The sequence below is a fragment of the Pan troglodytes genome, chromosome 13 (genome assembly GCF_028858775.2).
Source record: "Pan troglodytes isolate AG18354 chromosome 13, NHGRI_mPanTro3-v2.0_pri, whole genome shotgun sequence".
NCBI classification, from domain to species: domain Eukaryota; kingdom Metazoa; phylum Chordata; class Mammalia; order Primates; family Hominidae; genus Pan; species Pan troglodytes.
The window spans coordinates 125,454,288-125,477,102 of NC_072411.2; the positions used below are offsets into that span (position 1 = coordinate 125,454,288).

The 22,815-nt window shown below is 37.4% G+C and overlaps 1 long non-coding RNA gene across 1 annotated transcript; it reads right to left on the reverse strand.

The window, feature by feature from the left end:
* Positions 1–542: 542 nt before the first annotated feature.
* LOC107973736 (uncharacterized) lies at positions 543–13,346 on the reverse strand. Its single transcript, XR_001716128.3, has 3 exons — positions 13,164–13,346; positions 7,028–7,056; positions 543–3,217 (listed from the first exon to the last, which is right to left on the reverse strand). It is a non-coding gene; the product is annotated as an uncharacterized LOC107973736 (long non-coding RNA).
* Between the last annotated feature and the right edge of the window lie 9,469 nt (positions 13,347–22,815).

A 22,815-nucleotide genomic window follows, 5' to 3' on the forward strand; every position in this document is an offset into this window, starting at 1 on the left:
TAGATGCAAATTTCTCCCACATATTTGCGATATGTCTTACTACTGATGGGTGTTGAAATGCCAAACAATCCAGTTATTTCCATTGTGCTACTGGGACTTGTTCTGCAGGAGCATAGCAATGGCTGCTTTGATTATTCCACATCCTTAAAAGAACCCTCTGTTTTCCTCCAAAAATTTAGTCAGGTGGTTGAATTACTTGGCTTCCTTGAAGACTTCTCTGTTGTCAGGTTTTCCTTTTGAAAGGAAAAGCTTCATTAAAATTAGATGAAGAGCACACAGCTTCCTGTTGTTAAACTGTCAACCCTGGCAAAAACAGTGGTGAAGGCAAACCAAAGCTTTCAAGAGAGCGTGTTCTTGAGGAGAGCATGTTCTTGCTGGCTGAACTAATGAAGTGCAGACCCCCTGCTGAAGTCTCAAGTAGATTGCCAGTTCACACAAATGAGCTGAAAAATACCATTCAGTTTTAATTGTGACATTTCTTTTGCAAGGCAGTTCCTTTCCCTGGGTTTTTGCTTTTTTCTTGTTTTTGTTTTTGATTTTTTACAAAAATTCTTGACGAATAAAAAATGAAACCAGCAGGAATGTTCTTTAAAGAGCCCAACAAATGGTTTTGAGAATGCACTGACACTTGAAACATGGGAGAAATCATTATTTTAAAATGCCCAATCCGCTTCCCTCAGTTTTGAACAAAATCAATGACAAAGCAAAACCAGTTTTCAAGTGTTATAGTAATTCGCAAAATAAATTGCAAAGAATGGCAGAGTACCATCAGGGTTCTTCAAGGGCTCTACAAACAATCAATTTGAATTTAAGTTTCTACATAGATTTTAAACTTTTTAAAGATGGTAATCTTTAAATAGTTAAATGTAACATATTTAAAATATAACCTCATCAGAGGACTTCAATCAATGTATTTGCTTGGACTGATGGGTTCATATTTTTCCAAGTAGGAGTAAGTTATAATGCTTCTCCTGACCATTCAATATCCTGAGACTCCAAGGCAAGTGGTGAAATGACCCTAACACTTATAAGTACTTGTCTGTCTTGAATGAGGATTTTCTTTATGCCATATTGCTAAAGGAAAACATACAAATTAATTGTAAGCTAAAATGCAAGAAGTCTTTCACTGCCATTTATGAGCCTGGATTTATATTTTTGTATGAAAGAAAAAGGAATTGTGTTTTCATTAATTGGCTTTATAAGCAAAATGCCATAAATTTGAACCAATAAAATGAATTTATTCTAATAAGATGTCTCCTTGTTTTAAATCTCTGATAAGATGTTGTTTTAAAAAAGAATTCTATAGTTAAAAGTTATTTTAAAGACCACTTAATTATATTATCTCTATGTTATGTCTAAAACCATGAAATGACTTAGTGATTTTGTAGTGAAGCTAGTATTTGGCAATTGTTATAGGCTACCCTTTGGCTAGAATATTTTTAGTTCGTATTTCAGTTATATATTGCTATGTACCCCAAAACTCAGTGGCTTAAAACAAGTGCCATTTATGTATGATTCTGTGGGTTGACTGGGTGTCCCTTCTGCTGGTCTTACCTGGGCTCACTCATGTAGCTGTATCTGGCTGGTAGAACTGCAACCTGGGCCCAGCTGCACTCTTCTTTCTGCAGTGGCTTTTCATCCCAGGATTTTTATGGCATTGCAGTTTCAAGGTGTTCAAGAGAACAAGCCCCAGTGTACAAGCCCTTCTGAAGCTTCTATTTGTGTTACATTTGCTGATGTTCCGTTGGCCAAAGCAATTCACATGGCCAAGTCCAATGTCGACTTGGAAGGGGAATACATAAAGGCACGAATATGAAAAGGCACGTGATTCACTGGGTGCCATTACTGTAATAATTTACCATAGTTTCCAATCAATAGAATTATGAAAGACTCTCCTAAACTTTACAGCACTGGAAAACAGGGCCCACAGACTATAATACAAGAGGGAGTGTATTATAATAATGGCCTTAATGAATAACATTCTCTATATTCACGCTTATTTGCAATATAATACTGCCATTCTTCCTGTTTTGGTTGGGCTGCTATAACAAAATATCATAATATCATTATAAACAATGGAAATGTTTTTCTCACAGTTCTGGAGACTGGAAAGTTCAAGACAAAGGTGCCAGCAGATTCAGTGTTTGACAAAATCCTACTTCCTGGTTCATAGATGGCACCTTTGGGCTAAGTCCTCACATTTTGGAAGGCATGAATTCACTCTCTGGAGTCTCTTTTATAAGGCACTAATCTCAAAGAGGGCATGACCTTCAAGAATTAATAACCCTCTCAAGTCTCTACAATCTAATGCAATTACCTTGGGAATTAATATTTCAACATATCTATTTGATGGGACACAAACACTGAGACCAGAGCACTTTCCATTGAGTGGTAGATACTATTTCTCCACCTTGAATCCTAGTTAGCATTCTAACTTGCTTTAACCAGTAGAATGTGGCTGACATGATGTTTTGGAAGCTCTGGAGCCTAAGCCTCAAGATGCCTTGAAGCCTCTGCCTTCACTTTCTTGGAACTTAGATGCCATATAAAGGTGGGCTAATCTACTGAATGATGAGGAACCATGCGAAGAGAGAGGTCCCAGACTTCCAACCATTCCCATCAGGGCCTCAGACACATGCACGATGTCAACACAGACTCTCCAGCTCCAGCTGACCCACCAGATGAATACAACCACAAGAGCAAGCCCATGTGAGACCACCCAGCCATCCCAGGGATTTGTGAGAAATGATGTTGAGGTGTTTGTTACTTAGTGATAGATAACTGGTATGGGGGTAAATATTAACTCTTATTCATTCCTTATATGAACCATATGAAGCAAGCATTAATTTTCCTCTTTTACAAAAAAAAAGAAAAGAAAAGAAAAAGAAACTGAGACCCAGAAAGTTTGAATCTCTTGCTGAAGGTCAGACAGCTAAATAACTGAGAGGATACACATTTGCTGACTTGCAAACTCGTAGTCTTTCTATAACGCATTGAATTTGGAAGATTTAAAACCTGTATTTTTCAATCTGAATAAAGATGAGCTATTTCAGTCTAAGTTTCACTTTTTATCCCTTTGAGCAACATTACCCTGAAAGCGGATCCTTGGTGTTTTCTCCTTTGGTGGAATGCTTTCTCTTTCTTTGACTGATTGTTTGTCCTAAATTTTAGAAAATCCCACAGGCTTCAGAAATGGAAGAGTGAGGTGAAATCATCCCTAGGAAATAAGACAGCAGTTAGAATTGTATGGTTAAGTTAATCTTAACAATGAAAGAATTACTAAAACTTTTCTTCAGAAAATCAGCAAGAAACATTTCAGTAACCATGATATTCTGTTCTAGAATATTTCTACCTCATTTTTCTTCTGTGTTTTGATTTTGATGGGATAGCCTAAGTTTCTAAGTTATTTTTTGAGATTTTGGATTTAATACAGAAGCAGAAATTTGTCACAGTAAGGGAGGAGGCCACCCCTCATATCATCTTATGCCCAATTTCTGCCTCCAAAGAAAGAAGTAAAAACTAAAAGGCAGAAATGAAATCCACAGGCAGACCGCCCGGCGCCGCACCCTGGGCCTGGTAGTTAAAGATCGACCCCTGACCTAATCGGTTATGTTATCTATAGATTACAGACATTGTATAGAAATGCACTGTGAAAATCCCTGTCCTGTTTTGTTCTGATCTAATTACCTGTGCATGCAGCCCCCAGTCACATACCCTGGCTTGCTGAATCAATCACGACCCTCTCACACGCACCCCCTTAGAGTTGTGAACCCTTAAAAGGGACAGGAATTGCTCACTCAGGGAGCTCGGCTCTTGAGACAGGAGTCTTGCTGATGCCCCCGGCCGAATAAACCCCTTCCTTCTTTAACTCGGTGTCTGAGGAGTTTTGTCTGCGGCTCGTCCTGACACAACAGAAGTAGGTATAGTCCAATGACAGAAATGGGACTACTTCTATTTGTAAAATATTCATTGTTTTCCAATGATGACAGCCATTACAGCAATGCAGAGCATATTTTGGAGACTCCAAAAAAATGTGGAAGGCGTAAATAAGGATGAGCATATTTGGTGACAGGGCCATCAAGACACTGGTGAGTCAAACTTGCGTGATCCAGGCTCTTACACTCAGTGACTCAAATTCACCAAACCAATTTTGCTCCTGAAGGCCATGCTCAGAGAATCAAATTCACATGCAGAGAAAGAGAAAATACTTCCTTTGTTATTGAATTTTTTTCTACAGGCACATCGGGAGCACATTTTTTTCTAACCACGTAAGACACAGCTGAGATAAACACTTCTGAGTATTGCTGAGAGAGAAAGTGAATTTAAGAAAGTTATGTAATTTTGAACAAGAGGAATTAATTTCTGTTTTTGGAGAAACTTGAATCAGAAAGTGGCTCTAGATACTAACAAGAGTAAAAGAAGAGAGAGCTCTGTTCACTATCCCCAACTCCCCTCCCTAAGAAACATATTTACATAAACAAAGCAGGGTGGGGATGGGGTAATCTATGAGTCAATAGGATCGTGTCCATCAGCTTCCAGCAAATGAAAGTCCATGAAAATGCTTTTTCCTTTCTCTTTTTAAATGTACTTAGTTAATTGACCATTTTAGAATGCGATACAACTCAAAAGGTGTTTAATGTGCTAGGAACAAAGGGTCTTTAAACATAAAGAGTCAGGATGACTACTAGAGGCACCCAGCACTAGCCTCCTCCACAAAGAAGGACTGAAACAGCCAGTAGGTAACCACGCATTGAATAGGGGCTTAGGGTGTCTAAGAGAGAACACTGAAACTTAGCAGGAAAGTGACAGGGAACCTCCCAGGCACAGAAGGAAAGGGAAACAATGCAGCTGACCTGGCTGGGGTTGGCTTGGAGCTGGGAGAAATGCTCCATTGTGGGGTAAAGGTAAGTGAGAGATCCCTAGTACAAACTGGCCTGCCCTGCTTGCAGCTACTACTGCCACTGGCAATCACCCATGTGCACCACCTGGAATCCTGGGAACTGGCTTGTATAACCCACTGCTGCCACTACTGGCTCCCCGTGCATGGCTACTGCTGATGCCATGCACACTGCCCAGGGGCACAAGGACAAACCCAACCATCCAGCCTGCTGCTGCCATCACTGGCAACTGAGCAAGCTGCCTGGAAACCTAAGGACTGGCCCGCCCAGCCTTATTACCACAGGTGCCCACATCTATTGCTTAGGTGCCTGAGAACTAGCATGGCCAACCCACTGCCACCACCACTGGTACCTGAGGACTGGAACACCTGGCATCCCTGTCCCCAGCAAAGCCTTGCCACAGCCTCCACTAAAAAACACAGCCTAAGCCACTAGGGAACTCAGAGACACTACTGATACTGATTACAGCCAAAGAAATCATATAGAGAAGACACTACTATACCCATCCAGAATAAAAGTCAAATGTTAATTACAGATACATCTATGGGAAAAACTTCTTCCCTACAAAAGCCAATCCACAAAATGGGAAAAAGTAGCTGTTACACCAGGTGTGCAGATGTCAATGTAAAGACACAAGAAACACAAAAAAAGCAAAGAAATACGACATCTTCAAAGAAACACTGTAATTCTCCAGTAATAGATCCTGATGAAAAGGAAATCTATGAAATGCCTGAAAAAAATTCAAAATAGTTATATTTAAAGGAATTCAGTGAGATGCAAGAAGACACAGATCAATAATACAAAGAAATCAGAAAAACAATGTATGATACGAATGAGGAATTCAACAAAGAGATAGACATAAAAAAGAACCAAACAAATTCTAGAAGTGAAGAATTCAATGAATAAAATAAAAATACAAGAGGTTCAACAACAGACCATATTAAGCAGAGGGAAGAATTTCTGAATTTGAAGACAGGTCTTTCAAAATAACCCAGTCAGACAAAAGAGAAATTAAAAGAAAAAATAATAATTTTACAACTTTAATATGGGCCATCATAAAACAACCTAATATGAATTTGGGGAGTTCCAGAAGAAAAAATGATGGGCAAAGTCATAGAAAACCTATTTAATAAAATAATGGCTGAAAATTTCCCAAGCCTTACAAGAGTTAGAGACAACCAGATACAGGAAGCTCAAATATACCCAAATATATCAACCAAAAATGTCTTCTCTGAGGCACATTATAATCAAACTGTAAAAAGTCAAAGACAAAGAGAGAATTTAAAAAAAAAGCAGGACAAATGCATCAAGTCACATATAAGAGAATCTCTATCAGACTAACAGCAGATGTTCTCAGCAGCAACCTTACAGGCCATGAGAGAATGAGATGATATATTCAAAGTACTGAAAAAAAATCCTTTTGCAAGCAAGAATACCAAACCCAACAAATACATCCTCCAAAACTGAAGGAGAAATAAAGTCATTCCCAGACAAGCAAAAACAGGGAATTCATCACTAGTAGTCTGGCCCTACACAAAATGTTTAAGGGATTCCTACACCTGGAAGCAAAAGGATGATATCTACTATCATGAAAACACATAAAAGTGTAAAACTCATGTACATAAATACACAAATGAGAAAGGGAAAGGAGTCAAATATTACTGCTGCAGAAAACCAGCAAATCACAATGACAAACAATAAGAGAGGAAGAAAAGAGCAAATGATATATGAAAGAATTAGAGAATAATTAACAAAATAGCAGGAATAAGTCCTCACCTATCAATAATAACTTTGCATGCAAATAGATTAAATTTTATGCTTAAAAAATATAGACAGGCTAAATAGACTTTTAAAAAACCTGATTCTACTATATGTTGCCTACAAGGCACTCACTACACATGTAAAGACACGTGTAGATTGAAAGCAAAGAAATGAAAAAAAAATTAAGTTGGTGCAAAAGCAATTGCGATTTTGGCCATTACTTTTAATGCTATTAATGGCAAAAACCACAATTACTTTTGCAGCATAATGGCATTAAAAGTAATGGCAAAAACCACAATCACTTTTGCAGCAACCAACTACATTCATGCCAATGAAAACAAAAGGTGAGCAGGAATAGCTATACTTACATCAGATGAAACAGGATGCAAGTCAAAATCTGTAAAGAGAAAGGAGATCACTATATAAAGTAATTAATTCAGCAAGAGGTTATAACAATTCTAAATATATACTTATCCAATACCAGAGCACCCAGATACATAAAGCAAATATTATTAGATCTAAAGGGAAAGATAGACTACAATGCAATAGTAGTTGAGGACTTCAACACTCACTCTTAGCATTGGACAGGTAATCTAGGCAGAAAATAAACACAGAAATGTTGAATTTAAACTGTGCCGTAAATCACGTAGACCTCACAGACATTTACAGAACAATTTATCCAACAGCTGCAAAATACACATTCTTCCTATCAGCACATGGAGTGTTGTCCAGGACAGACAATCTGTTAGGCCACAAAACAAGTCTCAACAAATTTGAAAAAATCAAAATTATGTCTGAGGGCTCTGTTCTGTTCCATTGGTCTATATCTCTGTTTTTGTACCAGTACCACGCTGTTTTGGTTAGCCTTGTAGTATAGTTTGAAGTCAGGTAGCATGATGCCTCCAGCTTTGTTCTTTTGGCTTAGGATTGTCTTGGCAATGCCGGCTCTTTTGGTTCCATATGAACATTAAAGTAGTTTTTTCCAATTCTGTGAAGAAAGTCGTTGGTAGCTTGATGGGGATTGCACTGAATCTATAAATTACCTTGGGCAGTATGGCCATTTTCACGATATTGATTCTTCCTATCCATGAGCAGGGAATGTTCTTCCGTTTGTTTGTATCCTCTTTTATTTCGTTGAGCAGTGGTTTGTAGTTCTCCTTGAAGAGGTCCTTCACATCCCTTGTAAGTTAGATTCCTAGGTATTTTATTCTCTTTGAAGCAATTGTGAATGGGAGTTCACTCATGATTTGGCCCTCTGTTTGTCTGTTATTGTTGTATAAGAATGCTTGTGAGACACAGGAAGGGGAACATCACACACAGGGGCCTGTCGTGGGGTGGGGGGAGGGGGGAGGAAAAGCATCAGGAGATATACCTAATGTAAATGACGAGTTAATGGGCGCAGCACACCAACATGGCACATGTATACATATGTAACAAGCCTACACTTTGTGCACATGTACCCTAGAACTTAAAGTAAAAAAAAAAAATCAAAATTATGTCAAGCATTTTCTCAGGTGACAATGGAATAAACCTAGAAATCGGTAGTAAGAGAAATGTTGGAAACAATACAAATACATGGAAACTAAACAACATGCTCTTGAATAACATTGGGTCAATGAAGAAATTAAGAAGTAAATACCAGCCTGGACAATATGATGAAAGCCTGTCTTCACTAAAAATACAAAAATTAGTTGGGCATGGTGGTGGGCACCTGTAGTCCCAGCTACTTGTGAGACTGAGGCAGGAGAATCGCTTGAACCCGGGAGGAAGAGGTTGCAGTGAGCTGAGATCACATCACTGCACTCCAGCCTGGGTGACAGAGTGAGACTCCATCTCAAAAAAAAAAAAAAAAAAAAAAAAGAAAGAAAAAGAAAAAAAAAAAGAAGTAAATAAAAAAATTTCTTGAAAAAAATAAAAAATGAAAACATCACATACCAAAACCTACGGGATACAGCAAAAGCAATGCTAAGAGGGAAGTTTATAGCAATAAGCACCCACATCAAAAAGCAGAAAGACTTCAAATAAACAACCTAACAGTATACCTCAAAGAATTAGGAAGGGTATTACAAACCAAACCCAAAATTACTAGAAGGAAAAACATAATAAAGATCAAAACAAGACTACCCAAATTAGAGAATAAAGAAACAAAACAAAAGATCAATGAGACAAAGAGTTGCTTTTAGAACACATAAACAAAATTGAGAAAGCACTGGTTATACTAAGAAAAAAGGACAGAAGACCCATATAAATAAAATGAAAAAGGAAAAAGGAAACCTTAAAATTAATACTGCAGATACAGATACTAATACTACAGATACTGATACTAATACAAAGGAACATAGAGATTACTATGAGCAACTATCTGTTAATAAATTGGAAAATCTAGAGGGAATGTATAAATTCCTGGACACATTCAACTTACCAAGATTGAACCAGGAAGAAAGAAAATCTGAACATACCAATAACAAGTAGTGAGATTGAATCAGTAATAAAAAGTCTCTCAACAAGGAAAGTACAGGACCAATGGTTTTATTGCTGAATTCTACCAAACATATAAAGAAGAACTAGCCCTAATTCTTCTCAAACTATTCCAAATAATTGAAGTGGAGATATTTTTTTTCTAACTTATACTATGAGATTAGCATTACTTTGATCCCAAAACCAGACAAGGACAGAACAAAAAAGAAAGCTGGCCAATATCCGTGATGAACGCAGACATCAAAATTCTTAACAAAATACTAGCAAGCCTAATCCAACAATATATTAAAACAGGAATGTAGCATAATTCAGTGGGATTTATCCCAGGAATGCAAGGATGGTTCAACATATGCAAATCAATAAGTGTGATACATCACATCAACATAATGGAGGACAAAAACCATATGATCATCTCCATAGATGCAAAAAAAGCATGTGATAAAATTCAACATCCCTTTATAAAAACTCTCAACAAATTAGGCACAGAAAGAATGTACCTCAACATAGTAAAGGTCATGTGAATGGGGAAAAGCTGGAAGACTTACTCTAAAAATTAGAACAAGACAAGGATATCCACTTTTACCACTCCTTTTCAACATAGTACTGGAAGTCCTAGACAGAATAATCAATCAAGAGAAAGAAATAATTAGAAAAGAGGAAGTCAAATTGTCATTCTTTGCAGATAACATGATCTTATATATAGAAAAGCCTAAAGGCTCCACCAAAAACCTCTTAGAATTGATAAATTCAGTAAAGTTGTGGGACCCGAAATCAACCCACAAAAATCAGTTGCATTTCTACACATCAATAACAAACTAGCTGAAAAACAAATCAAGAAAGCAATCTCATTTATAATAGCTAAAGAAAAATTAAATACTTTGTTAAATAAATAAATTTAAGCAAGGAGGTAAAAGACTTCTACAAGAAAAACTACAAAAAACTATTTAAAGAAACTGAAGAGGACACAAACAATTGGAGATACATCCCATGCTCATAGATCAGAAGAATTAGTGTTATTAAATTTTAACATCTACAGATTCAATACAATTTCCATTAAAATACTAAGGACATTTTTCAGAGAAATAGAAATAACAATCCTGAAATTTGTATAGAACCACAAAAGACCCTGAATAGCCAAAGCAATAGTGAGCAAGAAAACAAAGCCAGAAGCATAAAAATACCTGACTTCAAAATATACTACAAAACTAATAATATCACCCCAGTAAGAATGGTTATTATCAAAAAGACAAAGAAAAACAAATGCTGGAGATAATGTGGAGGAAAGGGAATTTTTATGCACTCTTGGTGGAAATGTAAATTAGTATGTTCATTATGAAAAATAGTATGAAATTTTCTCAAAAAACTAAAAATAGAACTACTACATGATCCAGCAATCCCAGTACCGGGTATTTATCCAAAGAACAGGAATCAGTATATCAAAGAGATACCTGCACCCCCATGTTCATTGCAGCATTATTCACAATAGTCAAGACATGGATTCAACCTAAATCCCCATCAACAAATGAATGCATAAAGAAAATGTGGTGGTATACACAATGGAATACTATTCAGCCATAGAAAATAATGAAATCCTGTCATTTGTAGCAACATAGATGGAACTAAAGGACATTATGTTAAGTAAAATAAGCCATGCACAGAAAGAAAAACACTGCACATTCTAACACTGTGGGAGCTAAAAAAGTTGATCTTATGGTTCTTATGGATGTTTTGGAGATTAGAATGATAGTTACCTGAGACCAGGAAAGGTGGAGAATGAGGTGAAAAGAATTCGATTAACGGACACAAACATACAGTTAGATAGAAACGGCAAGTTCTACTGTTTGATAGCACAGTAGGGTGACTATAGTTAACAATAATTTATTATATATTTCAAAATAGCTAGAAGATTTGAAATGTTCCCAACACAAAGAAATAATAGATGTTTGAGTTTATGGATATCTTAAATATCCTGATTTGATCATTATGTGTTGTATACATGTACCAAAATGTCATATGTACCACATAAATATGTTCAATTATTATGTACCAACAAAAAAAGAGAGAAGAGTTCTACTATTTTTCAATAAACTCTCTTATTCTGTCAAAAAAGCATATTATAATGTTATATTCCCTTCCCCCATGCGAGGCACAGAAAACGTGCCATGAAGTGCTAACAGTTCCTAATGAATGTTGTGGTGTCCATAAAATTAACAAATTAACAAATTGTTTTAGTTTACATTAGGATTCATTTTTGGTGTTGTACATCTATGGGTTTAGACAAATGTGTAAAGACATGCATCTTCCATTATAGTATAATGGATGATGATGATGTGTCAGTGTAGGTTCACCAATTATAACAAAATTTAACCGAATTTTCAATTTTTAATATTATAAATCGCACTACAATAAACAACTTGCACATACGTCTTTGTGCATTTGTCAGATTAATTCATTAGGATACATTCTAAGAAGTAGGATGTCTAGGTCAAATAAAATATGCATGTTTGGAGGCATTTATGCATATACCCAATTGCCCATCATGATAGTGATATCAATTTACACTCCCTTTAGTCATTTGTCCTTAGATTCTTTTAAATCTTGGCCAATCTGATAGAATAAGTAATTGTGTCTCATTTTTGTTTAAATTTGTACTGCTTAGATTATTGATGAGGCAGAATATAGTTTTGTGTATTTATCAGCCATTTGCATTTGTGTGTGTGTATGTGATTTCCTAATTTAGTTATTTAACAATTCTAGGAGATAATTCAAACTACCTTTGGCTATGTAATTCAATCTGAAAATTTCCCCAAAATTTTATGTTTTTACCTTATTTAAATCTGTTTTTTCTTGTCTGATTCTTACAAAAAGACTAGGAATCTACTATTCACCAAAACAAATTATTTGGTATGAAAAACAGGCTTTTCCAACAGGTTTTGACCTCTCCTCTTTTTTTTTTTTTTTTTTTTTAATACAGTGCAAAGCAGCACTTTCAAAATTTGACAGGACAATAATAATGCTTGTTGAGGTTTTGGATGGGGCAAAGCCTGTGGCAAAAGAGAGGAAAATCTGGTTGAAGAAATGGGGGGGATATTAATAGGCAAGCTGTCTCAAACTTGTTTTTTAATCACAGAATCACTTTTTTTAACCTCTTTGCATTTGTGAAGGTCACATGTAAATGGCAACAAACAGTAAGACTAGACCTATGCCAACCTTTCATGCACTGTTTGAAAAATCAGCTCAGAATGCGTGCCCTGCAAATGGTGTGTCAGAAACGTCGTCATTTCATGTGAAACATGAAATAATGATAATAATTATTATTACTTGTATATTAGGGTTCTCCAGAGAAACAGAACCAATAGCATATATATGGAATACTATTATGAAATACTAATATATATTATTATGAATATATATTATATAATATGATAAATTAATATAATATGCAATAATATATATTAAGGACATGATGTATGTTATAGAAATAGGCTCATGCAATTATGAGACTGAGAAATCCCACAATCTGCCCTCTGCAAGCCGAAGAACTAGGAAGGCTGGTGGTATAATTAAGTTCAAGTCTGAAGACTTGAGAACCAGAATGTCGACATCTGAGGGCAAGAGCAAATGGGTGTTACAGCTCAAGAAGAGAGAGCAAATTCATCCATCTTCTGCCTTTCTGTTCTGTTTGGATCCCTCTGGGTCCAATGGATTGGATGATGTTCACTCATGTTGAGGAGGGCCATCTGCTTTACTCAGTTCACCAATTCAAACACTGATCTATTCCAGAAACACCCTCACAGACACACTGAGAAATAATAAGCTATCTGGGTGTCCCTTAGCCCTGTCAAGTTGACACATAAAACTAACCATCACATTACTCAGAAATGTATCTCTGAACGACTTATATTTACTGAGTTAAAGGAGCTTCCTTTGAGATGCCCACTTTCTCAATACACAAGCAGGACTACAAGCTGAAATGTTAAAGCTGGAAGAAACTTTGAAGCACCTCCCTCACCTCAGTTTCCTTACCTGTGTAATGATGGTTGTGTATAAATGAAATATTTTACCTTGGTTCATATAATTTAGAGTAGGAGAAGCCCAGCAATTCCTAAATAGAAGCTCCACAGGTACTGCCTTTGTAACAATACCCATGGTAGCTCTGGGTCATGGCATGTTCATTGCATATGAGTCAACACTTTGCTCTGATGAGACCCTGAGCCAGTATTAGACTGCGCTTCTCCTAAACACTGATGCGCTTATGAGATGGTTTCCTATCAGCTTACAGGGTTTATGAGCTGCAATTATTTGTTATATTTTCAAGTTTATGCTTCACAAAGATGACAAAGCTGATTATGACTCTTAAGGCCCACAAGAATAATTGTTGCCGTGAGGCGAGCTTAAGATTTCTGCTTGCATCATAAAGCACACTTCTAATGAGAGATGCAGAATTTTGTAGCTTCTCTGCTTTTTAAAATACATTTTTGATGAAAAGATATTTCATGCTCCATAGCTTCTTATACCTCTGACCAGCTTTAAACTTAATTAGTCCCATCTAAACCAATGTCAGCTGTGTTATGGAGAACTCTTCATGGCAAACTTTCCCATTTGGATGAAATATGAGATGTGCATGGGCACATTCTGCAGAACAAAAAAAAAAAAAAAAAAGCAAAGACTACATTTCTTGTCTGGAAGCAAAGTTTCTGGAACATGTAACTCAGGCGGCTCAGACAGCAGCAGTTTGTGCTTCATTTTGAAAACATTCCTGCTCGTGAAGAACAGAATGCAAAGGGTAATCAACGTCTGGGACTTTGCAGAAAACCCTTCTGAAAAGGAAGAGAGTGATGAGCAAACTAGGCCCCCACACACCATGGAAATTTTAGAAGTTTTCTTAAGCTGCTTTTCACTGATAAGCTACCTTATATTTTTCAAGTTCCCATAGTGAGGAAAACATTCAAGTGTGTAGTCTACAAAATTAACTGTCTGGCTAAATCCCACGGAGGTGGATTCTGCAACTCAACCTCCTGCCTCCCCAGACCCGCCCCTCCCTTCTCACTTCTATCCCTTGCTGCTACCCTATAAGGATCTTCTGGAGTCCATTTGCTCTGCTTAATATTCTGTAAATATTACTTGCTCTCTCTGCCTTGTTCCCCTGCTTGGGGTACTCTCTGTGTCTTCTTGGCTATCTTGCACTGTTCCTGAGGTATGGAGAGCTATATAACCTGTTCATATGAAACAAGTTTTAATGAAGACTGTCTTTGGGACCAGGTACTTTCTTCAGAGTGGTGTGCACATCAATGTGAATAAGATGTCATTCCCTCCCTCAAAGTATTCACACTTTAGTGAACTCCAAAGGCTTTGCATTTATTCCAACCCCTTGGAACCCACTTGTTTGCTAAATTCCCACAGCATTTACTTTCAAAATCTTTCGGTTTCTAACTAACCAATTATTGTTGTCTTAGAAAAATTTCCCAGGCTGTCTTAGAACAGTTCCCTGGTCTTTTGGCTGCTGCATTCATGAAATTGAACAAATATATTCCTTAATGTACAATTATTTATTTACAATGTTCTAGAAATTTTGTTTTTTTAAATCAATTAAGTTTAAAATGAACTATTCTATTGCTATTTGAAATAGATAACCAGTCTACAGCCATGCTACCCTGAATGCACCCGAAACAGATAACCAGAATTACTTGCCTTAAATAAGAAGCAACCATAATGAATGCAATGAAAGCAAAACGTTGTTTTTAAATTCTAGTGACAAGAAAACAATGTTTATGGCAGCCTTATTTATAATAGCCCCAAACTGGAAACAACTCAAATGTCCACACTAGTACAATAGATAAGTTGTGGTGTACCTGCACAATGAAACACTACCCAGCAACAAAAAAAGAACAAACTATTATAACATCCAACTGCATTGAATATCAAAGACATGATAGATAAAAGAGGCAAGGATATGAACTATATGATTCAATTTCTGTAAAAGTCAAGAATGGGAAAATCTAATCTATGGAAACAGAAGTCAGGATACTAGTTACAACTAGAGAGGGGTATTGATTGGAACAGGGCACAAAAGAACTCTCTGGATGATAGATACATTCTGTGTCTTAATCTGCCAATGGTTACATAAATCCATCCATATGTATATAAAAATGTATCAAGCTGTGAGTTTAGGATTAGTTCAAGTTATGCATATTACACTTCATATAAATGTAAAAATGCAAGTGACATGTGATGAGATCTTAAAAATAATTCCAGCTGAAGACTCTTAGCTTGGAAATCTCTGAGTCTGAGATCTGTTTCCTGTAAAAAAGGAGATTAGTAAGGGAGAGGGGTATTAAGGACATATTAGCCCCAAACTGAGACTCTTGTCGTATATAGAGGTTGAGGAGAATTGAAAAAGGATGTCTTTCTCATTATTGAGATTAAATGTTCCAGGGCATTATATCCATGTGCCACTCACATTTTAAGAAATTGCTATATGGCATTTCTTACATTTCCTTTTTATGATTAGGTCCAGTCTTTTGACCTATACTAGAAATCCTATGAGAGTGGAGATCATTGCTGTTGTGTCTTGCTAGTTTCCCGTATCACTCATTACAAAAGCCATAATTTCCTGGAAAAATAGGCGCTCACGTCATGCTGATAGTTTAACCTACCCTAAGTTAGTTACTCCACAACTGTAGACTGTGCGCCTCCTATTGAATGTGACAGATGAAAAAAGTGTGATGAGTAGCTTCACTAGAAGCTGCTACACCTTGCAAGATAGGGGGATTCCTAGCGCACAGTTTCTTAACTATCTTCCCTCATTCCCCTTTGGACTCACAAATACATTTAAGGTTGTAATGGAATCTATGGGTTCCCTCCTTAGGAAAATGCAAATATGTACACACACATACTGTTTTGCATAAAGTTTATTTTATTGAATTGAAACTTGATTGTCTCCACATAGAATATTTAAAACATCTTTACCATAATATATTTCTTTTTTTGTACAAATTAATGTCTAGTTCATGAAAAACAGGGAAGCTAATCCAAATTATCTATTCAGAAATATAAATGTTAATCTTGTTCAGAAATAAATAGATGGCATTATCATTTTATTGATAATAAGATAAAATCGTAAAGTAATCTTTGATGTGTTATCTTTGACATGACATCAGTCTCAACTTTGTTTCTTTTGGCCACATGTCCTGAAAATTGTGATTCATGAAAATCTTTAGTAGCAAAGATAATTGGAGCCCCATAGCTTGCTTTGTCAGGAGAGATTAAGGAAGGGAACAACAAAATTTCAAAGATTCTTCATCACATAGTAGAATACAAGTTCATAAAGCAGGAATCCTATTTTGTTCAGTGCTATGTCCCCAGTACCTAGAATGGTACCCAGCACATGGCAAATACTAAGTAAACATTTGAATAAATAAGTAAAGGGATTCCTTTTTCCAGAAGTCTATGAGATTATTTCTGGAAAGCCTTTCTTCTTGAATTTATGTTAGCTGGGAAAGGATTACGAATCTTTATTTCACATTTATGGAAGTCTGAACTGAAGGACCTTCAGAATCCTTTGGGGTTTCTGGCACTTTATCCCTTTGACTTTAGCCTGTACAGGCTCTCCTCCTTCATTAGAAAGTTTGTCCTCTCCAAACTCCCAGAATAGCTGCCCAGACAGAAGAGTTGGGCCCTTCTCCCATCCTGAAAATACGAAGCATTTATATTGGGACATATCCAAATTTTGCTGAAGTTGTAGCCTTTTGCAATTTAATCTGCCCCTGAGAAGAAGCCACACTATTGGATGTATTTCCAGGTTGGGTAACATAACATTCCTTTGGCTTTGCTGGTTTTATACTTTGCAGAAAGGTAAGAGACCTTTTCCAGAAAGAGGATACACTCATGACATTTCAGAATGAAAGTAAAACCTTAATATGCATAGCTTTGTAGTATTCCCTTTTCTTTGACATTTTCCAGCCTAAAAAGATCAAGGCAAACAAAGACTCATGCCATAATTAAAATGATGAGTTTTTTAAAATTCCTACCCTGATGAACAGTATTACATGAAAATAATGGCAGCTATACATTTCTTCATTGTATGACATCATGTCTCACATTGTACTTCTTCGATAGAAAATAGTAATATAATTGCAAAAAGTAGCATTCAACTCTCTTACTTACGAAAATAGTTTCCAGAGCAATAGAAAGAAAATCAAAGAAACATTACTAATGAGTGTTCTCTAGTTCACAAACCTTCTGGAAACTCCTCCATGGACCCCAGGTTAGAAATGCAATCCGAGCTCAAGTCTTGGCAACAGAGGTAAAGGGAACTCTATAGAGGCCCCAGACTCCAAAAGGTGGAGAAAACTGCATTAGCAATCCACCTAAGAATAACAGAATTATTGGAAGTTGGGACATAAGGTTCAAGAAAGAGACTCCCACATCGGGAAGCAGCTGGTTTTACTACCAGTTTTACAGATACTCTGGGTAGTGTCAGTCAAGTCTCTGCCCTCTTTCTTTTTCATTGCTTTCTCTTCTCTCCCTTCCCTTCCCTTCCCTTCCCTTCCCTTCCCTTCCCTGATTGGCATTCATATCTCATACATTGGAAAACAAATCTCATAGCATTTAGCTGTTATACATCATGTCAATAAAATGGGCTGAAAGTCCAAACTTCATCTGTATGCCAATGAGAGACATAGACTTTAAGAAATGCTCAGAGTAAGTTTTAACTGTGGCATCAGGTAAATTGTGATGTGGCTCTGCTATCTTCCCCACAATGATCCAAACATCATTCCTCCCTTCCCCAGCTTCTGCCCCTGTGACCTGCCTTGAAGGTATGGTTCGACCCTATGCTCTCTGTTAAACTAATTTCCAAGCAGCTTTAAATTTCACATCTCCTTGATATTAACATACCATTAATTGTAAGATATGTCACTGATTTTACAGCTTTTTGTTGGCAGTAGAGGGTGGCGGAATACTACTACATTAAATGTAGACATCAACATTGATTGCAAAATACATTTAGATTTTAGAAATGAGAAATTATGAAAAGTATTGTAGAATGGATAAAATATGTTATTGCCTTTGTTAGGACAACACATTTTAATGGGGGGAATTCTAGCCTCTGATAGATGTGTGAGAAGGAAGAATATTTTCATTTGGGATGAGGAGCCTTCCTTCTGCACCTCCTCATTTCATACCATTTGGTAGGCAACTATCTGTCTTCTTCTACCCTAATTTCTTGTAAGACTGGTCTGGTGAGTTGCTCCTTTATTATCTTATGGAATTAATAGGTTGTTAATAAAAGAAATATTATTTAAAAATGAATCTGCATATGATGTGTGTGAAAATTTAGAGATAAAGTTAATCTTATCTTAGGCGATGGCCTAATACTTTCAGGAGGAAGCACAAGTCTCCTTCTGAGATAACGAGCTAGAAGCACATTTGCAGAGTGTCTCTACTTCTTCAACATTTCACACATGAAAATCATAAGGAAGTATTGGTAAAATCAGATCTTTTGATTTTCAGTTATTGCCCTTTCCACCCTGGAACAAATGATATATGACCATCTCTTTCTTGTTGGTTAAATAAGTTGTGCTTTTAAAAGGAATGTACTGCTTGGAGAATAAGGGCTGCAACTCACTGAGCTCTGATCAGATCCTTTTGAGGTAGGAAGTTGAGGTAATAGAATTATCACAAGGAGGCTCTGTGGCGAGGCGCGGAGGGAAAGGGGACTGTGGTTCAGGGTGGGCAGGGACACTGGGATCCGGAGACAGAGCAGAGGCATCGTAGTGGGGAGAGGAGTGCTGCAAGAGGGGAAGTGGGAGAAGGCTGATGGCCAACACTTTGCTCAAATCAGTTCTACGCACATCTTTTTGTACTTAAAAAAAAAATGCACAGAAAGAGACAAATACGTCTGAGATTACCGTTCTATAATTTTTCTTCAATACCACCAATTTGTAACCTGGAGGTGGCATATTTAGGGCTTACAGATTTTATGATCTGCCCTCAACATGATCCTGTGCTGGTGTGACTCTGAGCCTGGCCTTAGGAAGGTGTTTGCTTTGATATCTGCTTGAAAACCCAACACTCTGTTAATGACAGCTTGTTCCCAGCTGTTTGCCATGGGATAATTCTTTTTAGCCATGCTTCATTTCAGCTTTATGGGAGCACTAACTGACCTTCAGAAGTACACATTAAAACTATACCTGTAGTCAGAACATGGAAACACAATCCTCATTAGGTTTATAGTGGCCTTCGAGCCCAGAAATTGATTTCCCTGCACAGCAACTCATCCCCAGAACTGTTGGATGTAGCATTGCTATTCTCATTTTAAACATGAGGAAATGCCCAACGTGGCCAACTGGCATACAGTAAAACAGCAGTTGCCAATGTGGGGTGGAGGGCAAATTTGCAAACATTTGGCAATGTCTGGAGACACGTTTGATTTTCACAACATGTAAGGCATGGGCCACTGGCATCTAGTGGGTAGAGGCCAGGGATACTGCTAAAAATCCTGCCATGGCAAGACAGCCCCTGACAATATAGAATTACCTGGCCTCGAACATCAATATTGCTGAGGACAAGAAATCCTGCACTACTAGGATTTGGATTCAGTTTCTCCGAATTGAAGCCCAGCCTTCCTACTACATGGTGCAGAAGAGATGATTCCTTTTAGTATCTCTTCTATTTCCAAAAGGGGAGGTGGAAAAGGTGAGGGCAGAACTTGATCTGCTCCAGAAAACAACGGGGGATGGAAAAATCATTATTGACAGTTTCCTCTGCCAGGCACTGCTCTAAGTACTTTGCATGGTTTATTTCATTTAATGTGTTAACTTAAGAATCACAAGATCTATAAATTTAAAAAAGGAGACTTTATTTCTTAAAAAGGGTTACAGCTTGCAAGGTGACCATCCCACAGGCCGGGACGCACAGCCTCCCGCAAAGACTAGAGAAAGTCATTTCAAAGGAGGAGAGGTTGGAATAGGAGCTTTATGCTGACCAGGTTGACTAAATGTACATATTCAAGAGGTCACAGGAAGGGCCATGAATATTCATGAAGGGGGTCCTGATGCATGCCTATTTAACAAACTTGCATGTTACATATGACCCATGCTCAAGTTGGGGTGGACAATTAATATTTACATGTATTACAATTAGGCACCATAAGTCAAAAAGTCTTTTTGAGACATGAAAGCACTCAGTGCACACCCTCTGTAAACTGGATAGGACCAGTCCATGGTCAGCCATCTTGTTATCAGTAAAAAATTACTGAAATCAGTCTTTAGTCCAATCAAAGCTGCAGTTATGGTTTGTGAAACAGAGGGCTAGTTAATATGTCTAGTGGTGGATGATAATTGTTTTAATATTGCTTATCTTGAGGTCAATGTTTGTTTAGCTGCTAGAGAAAAAGAAAATCCTTGTGGCACTTAGAACATAGTTTATTCTTTAACCATAGGGGTGTGTGGCTTATCTTTTACCTGGCATGGCTTTAGGTCCTGTTTATAATTTGGTATCTTTTTGCCACAAAGAGTCTGTTCTGACAGTCTTATGATCTCTATTTTAACATTAACACTGGTCAGATGTGTTTAAAACTTGTTGAACCTGCAGCCCGCAGGCCACATGCTGCCCAGGGCGGCATTGAATGTGGCCCAACACAAATTCATAAACTTTCTTAGAACATTATGAGTTTGTTTTTTTGTTTGTTTGTTTGTTTGTTTTGTTTGTTTTGTGTGTGTGTGTGTGTGTGTTTTTTTAGCTCATCAGCTATTGTTAGTGTTAGCATATTTTATGTGTGGTCCAAGACAGTTCTTCTTCCCATGTGGCCCAGGGAAGCCAAAAGATTATACACCCCTGGTCTAAACCATAAAGGGAGCGGGGATAATGTGGTGTGTCTGACCTCCCACCCTGTCATGTCTGCAAACAGATTTTTAAGGTTTCTCTGGAGTGCCCTTAGCCAAGAAGGGGTCTGTTCAGTTCGTTGGGGGTAGGGGTAGGGATAGGGGTAGGGGTGGGGGGAGCTAGGGTTTTATTTTTAGTTTACAAATGTTAAATAAGTATAACTCTATGAAGTAGTTGCCACATAAGTCACAATAAAGTTAAAAAACATGCAAAGATCATGGATCGAGGGATGGACTCACATGAATGTGTTGTTTCTCAGAAGAAAGTTGGAGGAGCCAGGAAACTTTATGTTTACATTCAGGTGCAGAGAGCAACACTAATCATACCAAGAGAGGATTCATAGGCCCACTTTCCTGCCCCTTAGCCCAAGGGTAACACTTTCACTCTGTCAACATTTGGGATGCCAGGACTTTTAAAATGCTGAGTAACTCTACATTATTATAGCATTTCATTAAATCTAAGACACCGTTGGTTGTAAGATGCGCTGTTTATTTTATATACCAATAAGAAAAAAAAAGCCACATAATCTGTATTTGTAAGATATTACCAATTCTCAGAGATATATTTCTATATTTTAAAAACATGTATCTAACAATTCAGTGCAATATAGTAAATACCAATCCTCTATGACATGAGGCTGTGTTGTACAGAATACAATGGGGCATGAGAACTATCCTTGTCCTCAGGAAATAAAACAAAAGCCTTTATAATCATGTAAACCATGTTCATAATCATGTAAACAATATCAGAGCCATTGACTTTGCTTACTTCACTGCCAAGTTTTAGACCAGTGCCTGACACAAACTAGGTTCTCAAAATGTTAGTTGAATGAATGAAAGAATGATTGTTTTAGAATTCTCCCTTTCTTTCAACATTTTTTTTCCAGGTGAGAATACGTCTAGGTTCTTACGCTTACTTTCATGTTCTGAGCCTACAATGGAGCAAAACTTTGGGTTTAATTCAGAAAATAAATGGCCATGGAAAAGGATGTTAACCAGCAAGCTGGAAGGATTCTTCCCTAGACATTTTACAGCAAGTGCTTGGGGGTCTCATCAATCTTTTAGACAAGGGTCAGGTTTAAGGATGAAAAGTGAAAGCACATGTGCCTCTGGTGACAGCGTGCTCTGGTGGTGCTTTGTGTGCCATTGACAGACATCATCAATCTTCCTTCCTTGCATTGCCTAACACTCCAGTTGGAAGTTCAGGCAAAATTCTGGGATGCTGAAAGGACTGTAGTCTCTGAAATAAAAATTTCTGAATGGGCATTATTTGCATCCTTTGACCTTGTCATTCTACTTCTTGAAATAGTTTCTTGAGAAAGCGAGTCCTTTGTTCACCAGGTATCTATCGAACGCTTCCATGGCAGATACCATTCTGGGCACTGGGGACATGGTGGTAAGTGAGATGGACAAGAGCCTCTTCCACTGAGGCTCATATTCTACAGGAAGGGAGACGGATAGACAACAAACCAACACTATCATAGAGTGATGTGTACTGTGCGGAAATGTAAATAGTATAGTTGGAAGAGACTTATAAGAGCTTACTTTAGACTTCAGACCCTGAATATGTCAGGGAATCTTTTCGAATGACATAGCATCCAAAATACATCAGCTTAAAGCTAAAGTGCACCAACCCTGTACAGATTTGGAAGTAGCATTTCAGGAAGAGGAAGCAACTGGTGAAAAGGCCCAAAAGCAGGAACAGGGGTGATCAATGTGTGGTGGACAAAGAGAAGAGTTTTTTGAGAGGATGGTGAGGAGGGTAGAAGCTGGCTGTGTAGGACTTTATAAGC